Source organism: Paroedura picta, chromosome 5 (genome assembly GCF_049243985.1).
Source record: "Paroedura picta isolate Pp20150507F chromosome 5, Ppicta_v3.0, whole genome shotgun sequence".
NCBI classification, from domain to species: domain Eukaryota; kingdom Metazoa; phylum Chordata; class Lepidosauria; order Squamata; family Gekkonidae; genus Paroedura; species Paroedura picta.
The window spans coordinates 14,786,000-14,802,228 of NC_135373.1; the positions used below are offsets into that span (position 1 = coordinate 14,786,000).

General features: G+C 41.8%; 1 long non-coding RNA gene across 2 annotated transcripts in view; it reads left to right on the plus strand.

The window, feature by feature from the left end:
• The window catches only part of LOC143837105 (uncharacterized), a 29,836-nt gene that overhangs the window by 3,173 nt on the left and 10,434 nt on the right, over positions 1 to 16,229 (plus strand). The window lies entirely within an intron of this gene.

The window sequence follows — 16,229 nt, forward strand, 5'->3', positions numbered from 1 at the left end:
GACCTTGGGCCAAGTACAGGTCACACACACCCTGCCCTGGTCTGCAGCATAACCACCAAACTACCTCACAGGACTGTTGTGAGGATTACAGTGGTGATCTTTATGAAGCACTTGGAATGGAGAGCGTCATGGGAAAGTCTTCTTAGTCCCTTTGTGCTGTTAGCATTTCCCTTGAGGGAGGTGTAAAGGGCTGTCAGGTCAAAACTGAGTTTATGGCTACCCCAGCAGGGGACTTTCCAGGCGAGGGAGAAGCAGAGGTGGTTGGCCGTCACCTTCTTCTATGGAGTCTTCTCCAAATGACCACCTTGCTTTCAAGGCCTCCAAAAAGCAAAACAACAACCCTAGATGAGAAACTGGGTCATCCCAGCTCCAGAGAAAGCGGAGCTGCCTGGACTCACTGGAAATCTTCAAGCAAAGGTTGGATACACACTTTTCTTGGATGCTTTTTTTTTTTTTTGGGGGGGGGGGGACGCCCTGTCCCCCTCTCTTCTTGTCATCTTGTAGAATTCTAAAGGCAATTCTTGGCCTCTTGTAGTTCCAAATGAACTTATTTATTTCAGACTGCCATTTATTTACCACAGAGTCATTAATATCTATTGGCAGAGTTTGAAAGAGGAAGTTAAATTTTGGTAATATTGACATTTTTACTGTGGCCATTCTTGCTGACCACGAAAGTCAGCATGGATTTGTCTCCAACAGGTCCTGCCAGACCAACCTGGTTTCCTTTTTTGACCAAGTAACAGGTTTGCTGGATCGGGGAAATTCAGTTGATGTCATTTACTTGGATTTTAGTAAAGCTTTTGACAAGGTTCCCCATGATGTTCTGATGGATAAATTGAAGGACTGCAATCTGAATTTTCAGATAGTCAGGTGGATAGGGAATTGGTTAGAGAACCGCACTCAAAGAGTTGTTGTCAATGGTGTATCATCAGACTGGAGAGAGGTGAGTAGCGGGGTACCTCAGGGCTCGGTGCTTGGCCCGGTACTTTTTAACATATTTATTAATGATCTAGATGAGGGGGTGGAGGGACTACTCATCAAGTTTGCAGATGACACCAAATTGGGAGGACTGGCAAATACTCCGGAAGATAGAGACAGATTTCAACGAGATCTGAACACAATGGAAAAATGGGCAAATGAGAACAAGATGCAATTTAATAAAGATAAGTGTAAAGTTCTGCATCTGGGTCAGAAAAATGAAAAGCATGCCTACTGGATGGGGGATACGCTTCTAGGTAACACTGTGTGTGAACGAGACCTTGGGGTACTTGTGGATTGTAAACTAAACATGAGCAGGCAGTGTGATGCAGCGGTAAAAAAGGCAAATGCCATTTTGGGCTGTATCAACAGGGGCATCACATCAAAATCACAAGATGTCATAGTCCCATTGTATACGGCACTGGTCAGACCACACCTGGAGTACTGTGTGCAGTTCTGGAGGCCTCACTTCACGAAGGACGTAGATAAAATTGAAAGGGTACAGAGGAGAGCGACGAAGATAATCTGGGGCCAAGGGACCAAGCCCTATGAAGATAGGTTGAGGGACTTGGGAATGTTCAGCCTGGAGAAAAGGAGGTTGAAAGGGGACATGATAGCCCTCTTTAAGTATTTGAAAGGTTGTCACTTGGAGGAGGGCAGGATGCTGTTTCTGTTGGCTGCAGAGGAGAGGACATGCAGTAATGGGTTTAAACTTCAAGTACAACGATACAGGCTAGATATCAGGAAAAAAATTTTCACACTCAGAGTAGTTCAGCAGTGGAAGAGGCTGCCTAAGGAGGTGGTGAGCTCCCCCTCACAAGCAAAGGTTGGATACACACTTTTCTTGGATGCTTTAGGATGCTTAGGGCTGATCCTGCGTTGAGCAGGGGGTTGGACTAGATGGCCTTTATGGCCCCTTCCAACTCTATGATTCTATGATTCCATGATTCTAAGCCCAGGGCCCAGATTTCTTCCAAAAATGCCAGGAGTATTTTTGACCAGGTTTTTTAAAAGGCCCAAATGACCACAGGGGTGTATGGGGGGGGGGGTGTGCCATATCGTTCTAGTGGAAATGCGTTGGGGTGTAAGCAGCCTTTTTTTTTAAAGAGCACGAAAGGTGGCAAGGGCTGCAGAAGTGATGATCTATGGGCGGGGTTGGGTGGGACTGGGCACGGCACAGATTTCCAGCTCCCTGATAACCCAGCCCCAACATATGCGTCAAAGAATCCTGCACCAAAAAGGGAATGCTGACTTTTCTGCATTCCCTTATTGTGGGACAGCCAGATTTGCGACAGCCCTGGGACATACCAGGTAACGTCTGGAAGTGGGAACCAGCTGTGTGGCCAGACAAGCTCTGAGACAGGGACTCGTGCGGGCAGTGAAGGTCCCAGAGGGGGCCACCCTAATCCAGAAGAGCTGGGACAGCGGGGGGGGGGGGGATGAAACAAACACAATTTAAGATTTTTGTTTTGCGAGTTCAGACGGGAAACACAAACTGAGTGGTCTCAGAAACGTGGGCTGCTTTTGGCTAGTTGTGTCTCTTTTTTCAATTTTGGCTTATGACCAGCAACTGGGGGGCTTCAGTGGGCCAGATTTGGCTGCTGGGATCCCAGCCAGAGAATCTCTGCTAGGGAATCATAGAATCATAGAATCATAGAGTTGGAAGGGGCCATACAGGCCATCTAGTCCAACCCCCTGCTCAACGCAGGATTAGCCCTAAGCATCCTAAAGCATCCAAGAAAAGTGTGTATCCAACCTTTGCTTGAAGACTGCCAGTGAGGGGGAGCTCACCACCTCCTTAGGCAGCATATTCCACTGCTGAACTACTCTGACTGTGAAATTTTTTTCCCCTGATATCTAGCCTATATCGTTGTACTTGAAGTTTAAACCCATTACTGCGTATCCTCTCCTCTGCAGCCAACAGAAACAGCATCCTGCCCTCCTCCAAGTGACAACCTTTCAAATACTTAAAGAGGGCTCAAATACTTAAAGAGTCCCTCTACCCCCTCATCTAGATCATTAATAAATATGTTAAAAAGTACCGGGAGTAGTACGGTAGGGGTACACTTCCTCATCAACTTGACAGGTCCGGAAATGCCTGTGCAGCTGCATGTGTAGATAAGAATAGCCTGGGCTAAAAATATATATATAGGAATTTCTGACTGCCCCTCTTAAAACTGATCAAATAAAAAACATACAAACAAAGCCGTGGAGGGATTCTCGCCTGGGAATCACTTAGTTCAACAGAATGTCCATGGTTGGCACTTAAGCAGTGTTTTTTTTAATATACTTGTTAATTTCAAAAGTACCAGCCCCTATGCTCTTGATACAGAGATCCTGTGTATACAGCCAGCACTGAGAGCCTCTGATCAGGAAATCCTTGTGGTCAGCTTCCAGCCCTGGCTCCCCCCCGACCAACCTCTCCTCGACTAAACATATTAAAGGATGTGGAGAGACCTAATGGTGTGTGGCTGAATTTGGGCTGCCCCTCTCTTCCCCCCCTGAAAGGCCTGGGTAGATAACATTGCTTTGCTGCAGCCTTCTTTATCGTCCTGCAAGCGTGCTTTGATGTAATGAGCAACGTTTTTTTTCTATTGTTGGGGAATATCTGCTGGGTTCATCACTTAGGTCAACAGAATGTCCAGGGTGGATGCTTAAGCAATGGCTGTATTTTCTACCCTTGTTAATTTCAAAGTATCATAGCCTGATTAAAATAAACATATTATTTTTGGATCTTTGGTGCTAAAAAAACAGCCCTGTGCTCCTGATACACAGATGCCTGATTTATTTTCTCTCCTTCAAACACACGGTTTGCAATGGAATCCTTTGCATATCTCTCAACCTTGCCCCTCAGTTAACCCCCCCCCCCTCCCAACACATATTAAACGATGTGCAGAGACCGCGCAGGGTCTGACTGGATTTTTAAATGGTAGATCCAGGATATTTCAAATCGTTTTTTTAAATTATCCAACCCACTTTGAATGTATCTCTCCATGCACTAGATTTGTGTCAATTAAAGGCAATATCATTATTACCAGCATGTAAAACAAAAAAAGCACCTACTCTACACTCAGTATCCAACTACGACTTGATTAAAATAACAAAACGAATTAATTTTGGATCTTTGATGCTAAAAAAGCATACCTGCAGAGCTGGCTGCTGTACAGATTTACACATAGGGAGTGCTCTGGGACTCCGAGGAGTTCTCTGTGTCGCTGGAAGAAGTCTCAGAGTGTGGAAGGGATGGTAGGGGTTTTTTTTGTGGGGGGGGAGTCAGGTGAGTGTATGTAAAAAAGCACCTCTGCATTTCTTCCCTATACACTCAGTATCCAACTGTGGCCTGATTAAAATAACAACATGTATTAATTTTGGATCTTTGATGCTAAAAGCCAGTCCTGCAGAGCGGGCTGTTGTACAGATTTACACATAGGGAGTGCTCTGGGGCTCCAAAGGGTTCTCTGTGTGGCTGGAAGAAATCTCAGAGAGTGTGCCAGGGGTGTTAGGAGAGTTTTTTTGGAACTCCAGGAGTGCGCATGCTACCAACATTTAAACGTGCCAATGAGTGTGGGGGGCTCTGGCTGGGAACTGCCTTTCAAAAAGGGAGAAAGGGGGGAGGCATCCTGCTGCTGGACCCTCTGCCCCATGGAAACCACACCGGCATATCTACTGTAGAGTCTGGATGAATATATATTTCAATTCAAACACATAGCTCTCAGCCTGTATGATCTGGCTTTCTAAGGAATTGCTCAGCCAGTTTGCCTACTGAATAGCTCACATATGTCAGAAAGGAAAAGACTGGTTAGGCTCCCCCCCCCCCCCCCCGAAACGGCAGGGAGTGTGATTGTGGTTTGCTGTAGCTTGGCTGTCCAGGGAGTGTGTTTTGGGGTGGTTAGTAGAAGGGTGGGTACGAGTAATGGCTTTTTCTTCTGTTGTGGACTCTTAAAACTGATCAACATGAAGTTTTTATTCTTGTTAATTTCAAAGTAGCAGGCCTCCCCCCCCCCCTCCATACACAGAGCCTGAAAGCAGCTAGCTGTATACAGTCAATGATGTGAGAGTATCCGAGTTGACTGATTTATTTTTGGAGAGTGGGTGCCCAAGAAGATTCACAATATAAAGAAAATACATAAAATATATCATATAAAATACATACAGAAGCAAATTTTAAAACCACAATGTAGGACTACTTTAATCCGTTGCAATCCTAAATAAAGCTGACAGCTGCTTAGTAAGGACCGAAAGCGCGAGGTTCAGGTGTACAACCCAGAGGAGATTGTTCCACAAGTATGGGGCTGCTGCTGAAAAGGCCCTTTTTTCATGCAACCACCAAATAATCTTCTTTGGTTACTGGGATAGCCAGGCAGGCCTCTCCCAGTGATCTTAATTCCAGGGCTGAGATTTTCTACGCAGTGGTATTTTTGTGTACAAGGAAGCCTTAGGTTGTCAGGGCTCTCACTCGCAATCTGCCATGGTAAGCCGCATGGAGGATCACCATCTCACTGAGAATTAGATCTACATTCTAGGGAAGATCTTGTGATTGGAACACCAACTCAATAATTTGGGTCTTAAAAGCAGCTAAAGGAGATCTGATGTGGACTGGAGCCGTGGAAATGGAGAAAGGGGGAGCGTTTAACTTTTGTCTCAAAGTCGTTTCACCAAGCAAAAAATGGCCCTCCCCAAGCCTGCGTAGGGGGAAAAGATGGGCATAATACAAAGGCCTGACTTTTTTCTATACCAGGACTTAACGGACCTAGGGAAGGGAGGAAAAATTTCCAATGGGGTAAATAACAGATGGAGAAAGTTCCTCATTACCACAACATCAATCTAGTCACACACATACACACACACCCAACTTCTATCTAGGACCAAATTACATGCTCAGTTTTCTGCTCCGTGTCTTTTTTCCTAGATGCTATTCCTGGGACATCTCTTGCTACCCTACAAAAGCAGGCTCCCCCCTCCTCTCCCATACTTTTGTTTTATAGTCTTGTGTTAATGCCACAACTCGTACTGCTGAAAACTCACAAAATAATAAATACCACAACATAGACAGAGTGTAAAAGAGCACAGACCCCTCCACCTCCCCCCAAAATATTCTCAACACGGAGTGTTTAATCAAGAATTGTATTTATTTGGATTTTTATACAATGTTTAAACAAAGTTATACCCGATAACAGCAATATTCCTACACGTTCTGAAAACCTGCTGCCAGCAATCTGAACAACAGTTTGTACAGATAGAGACAACTTAGTCAGTCAGCTTGGTATAGAGGTCAGAGTGCTAGACACTGATCTTGGAAACACCGCTCTGAATGCAGGTTGTGGAGAAAAAATTAAAAGCAAAATGCTTGCTTATCAATTGCACTTAGGGTTTCTTTAGAACAAAGCAGGGGGTTAAGGGGAACATAGTGCTAATCCTCTAAAATGAAATGAATGAGTCTTAAAGCGCAGACTTTAAGATTCCGTTATTCTTGAAGATGTATAAGGGGGTAGGCTGGGGTGGGACTAGGCTGAGGTCCCTGTATCTGTTTTAGTATTGATAAGAGATCCCTCCAAAAAAAAACAAAAAACAAAAACAGGACGTGTGTCTTAACGATTTCTGTACTGTGTCCGGTCCTCTGAAAAAAACAGGCATTTCCCCCTTGCAACTATACCACATGTCTAAAAGCAGTTTGTGGATCTGAAGGAGTAACAGATTAAAGATAAACTGTCACAGATGAACATTTTCCTGCCTGTCCTTTCCTTTCTTAGCATTTGGGGTGGGGGGGGGGGCCGGGGAGGGTCTAACATTATCAGCTTGCTTGTCTCTAATCAGGACTTCTGTGAAGACACTGCCTGTGAAGGCAGAGGTTTTTTTCCACCAGCGCTATGTCTTCAAACTGCATAGGAACTGCAAGGAAGTGTGGTGTTTATGCTTGGGGAGATAATGGAAAGCAAGACAATCAGAGTACATTCCAAGATTTTGACAAACAGTTGCCTGATTGCAAATAAATTTTATTTAGCTGCTACCTAAATCATGAAGAACGTATATGCTTCAGGTTCCTTTTAGCAAACACCAAAATAGCCCAGGCATCTGAACCTGCTCATATTTATAAAATAAGAAAGTGATGTTTTCAAAGTACAGGATGCTTGTACAAACAGAAATATTATTTACATCGATCTTGTTAATTGTTAAATCTTGGCAATGTTATAAGCTCGAAGAAAACTTTAGGGGTCCAACAGAAATGCGCTCCCCCTTTTCCTCCAAAACAACTTTACCAAAGCAATGTGCCTTTTTACATACCATCACCGTAGTTGTATCGTTAAAAAGTTTTGATTAAAAAAAAACAAAACCACATGCTGCAAATTATGAACCTGTGTAGGCATGGTACCTTGGTAGAACTAAACAAACAAACAAACAAACAAACAAAGGTCTTGCATAACAACAGAGGTGCTGCAAGGTTACAACAAGATTAAACTAAATCTCCAAAGAGATTCCCCCACAGCCTAAAGAATAAAATATCCTGAAAAAATAAGCATATACGCTATATAAGACTTGTTTTGGTAGCTTAAGAGGCCAAACCGGTAAGAAATATTGCACTACGTGTCTGCACTTTCCTTAGAGTGTTGTACTCTAAATAACTGAATATAAAATAAGACAATATTTAAAATCTTAATTAGGACCGCCAATAAATAAAACTAAATTACACAGATGTCATACTAAATACGACGGATTTTCTCGTCCTTCCATTTTCTCGCATCAACCCCTGCGAGGTAGTTTAGGCCGAGTGATTGCCCAGGGTTGCACAGTAGCCGTTACAGTTGAATGGGGATTTGAACTCAAACCTCTCCAGTACTAGTTCAGCACTGCTCGCTACACCATACTACTTCTCTGATTATTATTCAACTTTCCAACCAAAATACTGGCTTCCAAAGTACCCGCTTTACCAAAAGACTATATGGATGGCATGTAAAATTCCATCAACATATGTATAGCAACGATACAGCACAAACGATACAGCACAAAAGAAATGTGCATCATAAAGTATTATTTCATTAGTTTGGGATAATTAGCATTTACCACAACCCTATCGCTCATCCACTGTCACCTGCCACCCCTTTGCCTTCACAGAATCAGCCTCTCCGTCAGATGGCTATCCAGCCTCTGATTAAAAATCTCCAAACATGGAGAACCCACCACCAGTTGAGGAAGCTTGTTCCACAGAAAAACCCTCTCTAACTGTCAGGAATCCCTCAGCAGTGGGGTAGAAATAAAAAACAGGATTGTGTTTGTTTTTTTTGTTGCAGCTCTCTGATGAAACAGTGGATTGGCAGCTGTTTGTGCAGATAGTCGAGGCGGCACATTGCCCTGTGAAGCGCGACTGCTGTGACTATTGTAACCAGATATCATACCATCAAAAGTACAGCTTCTTGAGGGGTGCCGGATCTGTCAATTATGATAAACACTCTGGAAAGGATGACACCGCTCCCAGAGAGTAAAAGAATCTCCAAATTTAAAATTTAAGGTTACAAATTTAAAATTTAATAATAAAACTTCTCTAAATCAGCACTGATCGCTTCAGTTGTCTTCCCTTAAGCTATATATGTGTGCACAATATTTGTCTACCTGCTTGAGTGTGGGGGCCTTCCCACTCTATAGTGAGAATCAGACTTTTCCTCTGCCTGTGTTCTCAGGGGCATCTATGAGTAGAGGGAGAATAAAACATGGTTGTAAAAAGAAAGGCGCTCAAGAAGTACAAGTTCAATGCACCCTACCCCTCCACTTGGATGTGAAACTGTTTCATAGGATTGAGGGTAGTAGCTCAGCAGATGCCCAATTGGGCTTTAATCAGAGCATGGTGCATCCAAAAGCAATTTTGGATTTAAATTTTGGGAGATCTGTAGCTATATCTATGATTAGAGACACCGTTGGAACCTGTAATGCAGCTCTGAGGAACTGAAGAAATATGGAAATGATGGCAGACTGGGATTACTCTGTAAAAAATCTATAGATTACAAAAAGATGTGAATCTTTACAATTTGTCTGGACAACTAAGTGGACATGAGTTCCAAATAACAAGAAAGAGATACTAAGGCATCTGCATAGGTAATTTTTCCCATGTGTTCGGATTGTTCTTTCTATAAAGATAACATTCTAAAGTAAATCAGTTTGATTTATATTGTAATTAGATGTGTAACAAATTGTACAGCAGTAAAGGGGCTACATTTTTAATAAGTAGTACATACACTGTTTTGTTTTGAGCCAAATTTGAAGCTTTTCACTTTTTGAGAGGAGAGGAAAGTCACCTACATAGATCGCCCTGTAAGAACTAGTGGGTTTGAATCTGGCTATCGTACGGTTCATAGAAAGAAAATTGTATTCTTATTTTAGTATTTTATTTTGTTAAAATATTAATATCCAGCTTGCTGATTCAGTGGAGAATTATGGTTATTTGAACAGTTACATTTATTTAGTCATTGTCTAGGCCAACTTTCCCATTATTAAAACCAGAGCCATTAAAGCAGTATGAACATTAAAAACTCTAGGTAAAACAAAATCAGATGTTTGCAATAAATGCGTTATGAACTGTAAACATATTGGTTGTGGAAGGTCTAAACCATGTTGTAGAATCCAGCACTGGGGAAAGCCCCGAGTAAGTACAAAAGATTAGATTTCCCCCACATATTGAAGGGCATGACACGAAACAAGTGTGCTGTTAGAATTAGGTAAAGGGGAATTGTTCTCCCTCATAGGATACATTTTCTGGCCACAACCTGGTAAATTTGGTTCTTAACACCTAGTACAATTTAGATGGAGATTAAATGAAATATTAGGTGGTGATGATTAGGTCTATGATTAGGTGGTTGGCAAGTTAATAAATAAATAAGTAATATTGTTTGAGAACTGTTAGAGCATGGGCACATAAGAGCCTCATGTTGTCTCACTAATGCGCACTCGAGATCAAACAGCCATGCTATCGGCCTATTCTTACATCAGTCCCTATGCATTTTAGCCGGGCATTTCTTAGGGTTTATATAAAATGTTGCCTGAAGATTTAATTATCCAACTGTAAATTATTACTCCTGTGTTTAGAAAGCATTAAAATCGGGGTGGCTGAATAATAATAAAAGGTTGGCTTTCTCCAATGTATTAGTAAATGTTAATTATCCCAAACTAATGAAATAACAATTTATTATGCATAATTTTATTATGCAATATCAATGCTATACATATATGGTAAAAGAGTCTAATTTGCATTAGAAGAATTTACTTGAGTCCCTTATTGTAAGCTATCACAAAAAACAGCTAATTAGATAAAATAATCCAGAATACAAAAGTGAGGAGCAAAAGATTCGATTTGTCTCACATATTGAAGTCTGCAGAATTATAAAGTATTTTAAATAATGGAATTTGAGAATGGTTTTGGATGCATGTGAACTGTTTATACAACGTAATGCTGAACCCGAGAAAAAGAGACAAAAAAGAAATTCGAAAAGAGGATGACTTAAGAAATTTACCAGGAATTTCTCTCATAAAATAAAATATCTTACAACACTTTCCGTGATAACGCTAAAACAAATGGAAGTAAAACAAAAAGCTTGCTATAAATTCTAATCTCTATAAAGGCCATGATGTATTATTGACAAAAATAGAAAAATAGGAAGCAAAATTTGGCTAAAAATTACAGAAGAACAAAGATGGATTGTGTTGGTCCTATAACAATAACGGTGGTTATGGAAGCTATAAAAATTAAATCGGAAAAAGTGCCTGGATCAGATGGCTTACCAGATATTTATTAGAGGAATGCTAGATGAAGATTTGGTAAATGCTAATTATCCCAAACTAATGAAATAATACTTTATGATGCACATTTCTTTTGTGCTGTATCGTTGCTATACATATAGAAGAGTTTAGTTGTACCCCTTATTGTAAACTATCACAAATGGCCGCTAATTAGATAAAATAAATCCAGAATACAAACATGGAAGAAGAATTACAAATTTTCTCAACACCAGAAAACCTGGCCTATCAAAAATTATAATTGTTACATAAAAGCACTTTTACATAATCTGACTTTTCAGTATCTGCCATCAAATAATATGTTCACATAATGTAACACCGGAAGCTCTGCGGAGAATGCCTCTTTCTGATGTCTAACTATAATCATTAGGATCGGGGGGGGGGGGGGTGTGCGCTGCAGTAAGGGGATCCCTAACCCTGGAGTCAATGTTGATGGAATTTTACATGCCATCCATATAGTCTTTTGGTAAAGCGGGTACTTTGGAAGCCAGTATTTTGGTTGGAAAGTTGAATAATAATCAGAGAAGTAGTATGGTGTAGCGAGCAGTGCTGAACTAGTACTGGAGAGGTTTGAGTTCAAATCCCCATTCAACTGTAACGGCTACTGTGCAACCCTGGGCAATCACTCGGCCTAAACTACCTCGCAGGGGTTGATGCGAGAAAATGGAAGGACGAGAAAATCCGTCGTATTTAGTATGACATCTGTGTAATTTAGTTTTATTTATTGGCGGTCCTAATTAAGATTTTAAATATTGTCTTATTTTATATTCAGTTATTTAGAGTACAACACTCTAAGGAAAGTGCAGACACGTAGTGCAATATTTCTTACCGGTTTGGCCTCTTAAGCTACCAAAACAAGTCTTATATAGCGTATATGCTTATTTTTTCAGGATATTTTATTCTTTAGGCTGTGGGGGAATCTCTTTGGAGATTTAGTTTAATCTTGTTGTAACCTTGCAGCACCTCTGTTGTTATGCAAGACCTTTGTTTGTTTGTTTGTTTGTTTGTTTAGTTCTACCAAGGTACCATGCCTACACAGGTTCATAATTTGCAGCATGTGGTTTTGTTTTTTTTTAATCAAAACTTTTTAACGATACAACTACGGTGATGGTATGTAAAAAGGCACATTGCTTTGGTAAAGTTGTTTTGGAGGAAAAGGGGGAGCGCATTTCTGTTGGACCCCTAAAGTTTTCTTCGAGCTTATAACATTGCCAAGATTTAACAATTAACAAGATCGATGTAAATAATATTTCTGTTTGTACAAGCATCCTGTACTTTGAAAACATCACTTTCTTATTTTATAAATATGAGCAGGTTCAGATGCCTGGGCTATTTTGGTGTTTGCTAAAAGGAACCTGAAGCATATACGTTCTTCATGATTTAGGTAGCAGCTAAATAAAATTTATTTGCAATCAGGCAACTGTTTGTCAAAATCTTGGAATGTACTCTGATTGTCTTGCTTTCCATTATCTCCCCAAGCATAAACACCACACTTCCTTGCAGTTCCTATGCAGTTTGAAGACATAGCGCTGGTGGAAAAAAACCTCTGCCTTCACAGGCAGTGTCTTCACAGAAGTCCTGATTAGAGACAAGCAAGCTGATAATGTTAGACCCTCCCCGGCCCCCCCCCCACCCCAAATGCTAAGAAAGGAAAGGACAGGCAGGAAAATGTTCATCTGTGACAGTTTATCTTTAATCTGTTACTCCTTCAGATCCACAAACTGCTTTTAGACATGTGGTATAGTTGCAAGGGGGAAATGCCTGTTTTTTTCAGAGGACCGGACACAGTACAGAAATCGTTAAGACACACGTCCTGTTTTTGTTTTTTGTTTTTTTTTGGAGGGATCTCTTATCAATACTAAAACAGATACAGGGACCTCAGCCTAGTCCCACCCCAGCCTACCCCCTTATACATCTTCAAGAATAACGGAATCTTAAAGTCTGCGCTTTAAGACTCATTCATTTCATTTTAGAGGATTAGCACTATGTTCCCCTTAACCCCCTGCTTTGTTCTAAAGAAACCCTAAGTGCAATTGATAAGCAAGCATTTTGCTTTTAATTTTTTCTCCACAACTGCATTCAGAGCGGTGTTTCCAAGATCAGTGTCTAGCACTCTGACCTCTATACCAAGCTGACTGACTAAGTTGTCTCTATCTGTACAAACTGTTGTTCAGATTGCTGGCAGCAGGTTTTCAGAACGTGTAGGAATATTGCTGTTATCGGGTATAACTTTGTTTAAACATTGTATAAAAATCCAAATAAATACAATTCTTGATTAAACACTCCGTGTTGAGAATATTTTGGGGGGAGGTGGAGGGGTCTGTGCTCTTTTACACTCTGTCTATGTTGTGGTATTTATTATTTTGTGAGTTTTCAGCAGTACGAGTTGTGGCATTAACACAAGACTATAAAACAAAAGTATGGGAGAGGAGGGGGGAGCCTGCTTTTGTAGGGTAGCAAGAGATGTCCCAGGAATAGCATCTAGGAAAAAAGACACGGAGCAGAAAACTGAGCATGTAATTTGGTCCTAGATAGAAGTTGGGTGTGTGTGTATGTGTGTGACTAGATTGATGTTGTGGTAATGAGGAACTTTCTCCATCTGTTATTTACCCCATTGGAAATTTTTCCTCCCTTCCCTAGGTCCGTTAAGTCCTGGTATAGAAAAAAGTCAGGCCTTTGTATTATGCCCATCTTTTCCCCCTACGCAGGCTTGGGGAGGGCCATTTTTTGCTTGGTGAAACGACTTTGAGACAAAAGTTAAACGCTCCCCCTTTCTCCATTTCCACGGCTCCAGTCCACATCAGATCTCCTTTAGCTGCTTTTAAGACCCAAATTATTGAGTTGGTGTTCCAATCACAAGATCTTCCCTAGAATGTAGATCTAATTCTCAGTGAGATGGTGATCCTCCATGCGGCTTACCATGGCAGATTGCGAGTGAGAGCCCTGACAACCTAAGGCTTCCTTGTACACAAAAATACCACTGCGTAGAAAATCTCAGCCCTGGAATTAAGATCACTGGGAGAGGCCTGCCTGGCTATCCCAGTAACCAAAGAAGATTATTTGGTGGTTGCATGAAAAAAGGGCCTTTTCAGCAGCAGCCCCATACTTGTGGAACAATCTCCTCTGGGTTGTACACCTGAACCTCGCGCTTTCGGTCCTTACTAAGCAGCTGTCAGCTTTATTTAGGATTGCAACGGATTAAAGTAGTCCTACATTGTGGTTTTAAAATTTGCTTCTGTATGTATTTTATATGATATATTTTATGTATTTTCTTTATATTGTGAATCTTCTTGGGCACCCACTCTCCAAAAATAAATCAGTCAACTCGGATACTCTCACATCATTGACTGTATACAGCTAGCTGCTTTCAGGCTCTGTGTATGGAGGGGGGGGGGAGGCCTGCTACTTTGAAATTAACAAGAATAAAAACTTCATGTTGATCAGTTTTAAGAGTCCACAACAGAAGAAAAAGCCATTACTCGTACCCACCCTTCTACTAACCACCCCAAAACACACTCCCTGGACAGCCAAGCTACAGCAAACCACAATCACACTCCCTGCCGTTTCGGGGGGGGGGGGAGCCTAACCAGTCTTTTCCTTTCTGACATATGTGAGCTATTCAGTAGGCAAACTGGCTGAGCAATTCCTTAGAAAGCCAGATCATACAGGCTGAGAGCTATGTGTTTGAATTGAAATATATATTCATCCAGACTCTACAGTAGATATGCCGGTGTGGTTTCCATGGGGCAGAGGGTCCAGCAGCAGGATGCCTCCCCCCTTTCTCCCTTTTTGAAAGGCAGTTCCCAGCCAGAGCCCCCCACACTCATTGGCACGTTTAAATGTTGGTAGCATGCGCACTCCTGGAGTTCCAAAAAAACTCTCCTAACACCCCTGGCACACTCTCTGAGATTTCTTCCAGCCACACAGAGAACCCTTTGGAGCCCCAGAGCACTCCCTATGTGTAAATCTGTACAACAGCCCGCTCTGCAGGACTGGCTTTTAGCATCAAAGATCCAAAATTAATACATGTTGTTATTTTAATCAGGCCACAGTTGGATACTGAGTGTATAGGGAAGAAATGCAGAGGTGCTTTTTTACATACACTCACCTGACTCCCCCCCCACAAAAAAAACCCCTACCATCCCTTCCACACTCTGAGACTTCTTCCAGCGACACAGAGAACTCCTCGGAGTCCCAGAGCACTCCCTATGTGTAAATCTGTACAGCAGCCAGCTCTGCAGGTATGCTTTTTTAGCATCAAAGATCCAAAATTAATTCGTTTTGTTATTTTAATCAAGTCGTAGTTGGATACTGAGTGTAGAGTAGGTGCTTTTTTTGTTTTACATGCTGGTAATAATGATATTGCCTTTAATTGACACAAATCTAGTGCATGGAGAGATACATTCAAAGTGGGTTGGATAATTTAAAAAAACGATTTGAAATATCCTGGATCTACCATTTAAAAATCCAGTCAGACCCTGCGCGGTCTCTGCACATCGTTTAATATGTGTTGGGAGGGGGGGGGTTAACTGAGGGGCAAGGTTGAGAGATATGCAAAGGATTCCATTGCAAACCGTGTGTTTGAAGGAGAGAAAATAAATCAGGCATCTGTGTATCAGGAGCACAGGGCTGTTTTTTTAGCACCAAAGATCCAAAAATAATATGTTTATTTTAATCAGGCTATGATACTTTGAAATTAACAAGGGTAGAAAATACAGCCATTGCTTAAGCATCCACCCTGGACATTCTGTTGACCTAAGTGATGAACCCAGCAGATATTCCCCAACAATAGAAAAAAAACGTTGCTCATTACATCAAAGCACGCTTGCAGGACGATAAAGAAGGCTGCAGCAAAGCAATGTTATCTACCCAGGCCTTTCAGGGGGGGAAGAGAGGGGCAGCCCAAATTCAGCCACACACCATTAGGTCTCTCCACATCCTTTAATATGTTTAGTCGAGGAGAGGTTGGTCGGGGGGGAGCCAGGGCTGGAAGCTGACCACAAGGATTTCCTGATCAGAGGCTCTCAGTGCTGGCTGTATACACAGGATCTCTGTATCAAGAGCATAGGGGCTGGTACTTTTGAAATTAACAAGTATATTAAAAAAACACTGCTTAAGTGCCAACCATGGACATTCTGTTGAACTAAGTGATTCCCAGGCGAGAATCCCTCCACGGCTTTGTTTGTATGTTTTTTATTTGATCAGTTTTAAGAGGGGCAGTCAGAAATTCCTATATATATTTTTAGCCAGGCTGTTCTTATCTACACATGCAGCTGCACAGGCATTTCCGGACCTGTCAAGTTGATGAGGAAGTGTACCCCTACCGTACTACTCCGGGCCAAGCACCGAGCCCTGAGGTACCCCGCTACTCACCTCTCTCCAGTCTGATGAAACACCATTGACAACAACTCTTTGAGTGTGGTTCTCGAACCAATTCCCTAAATGCCTCTCGACAACCTCTCTATCCATGT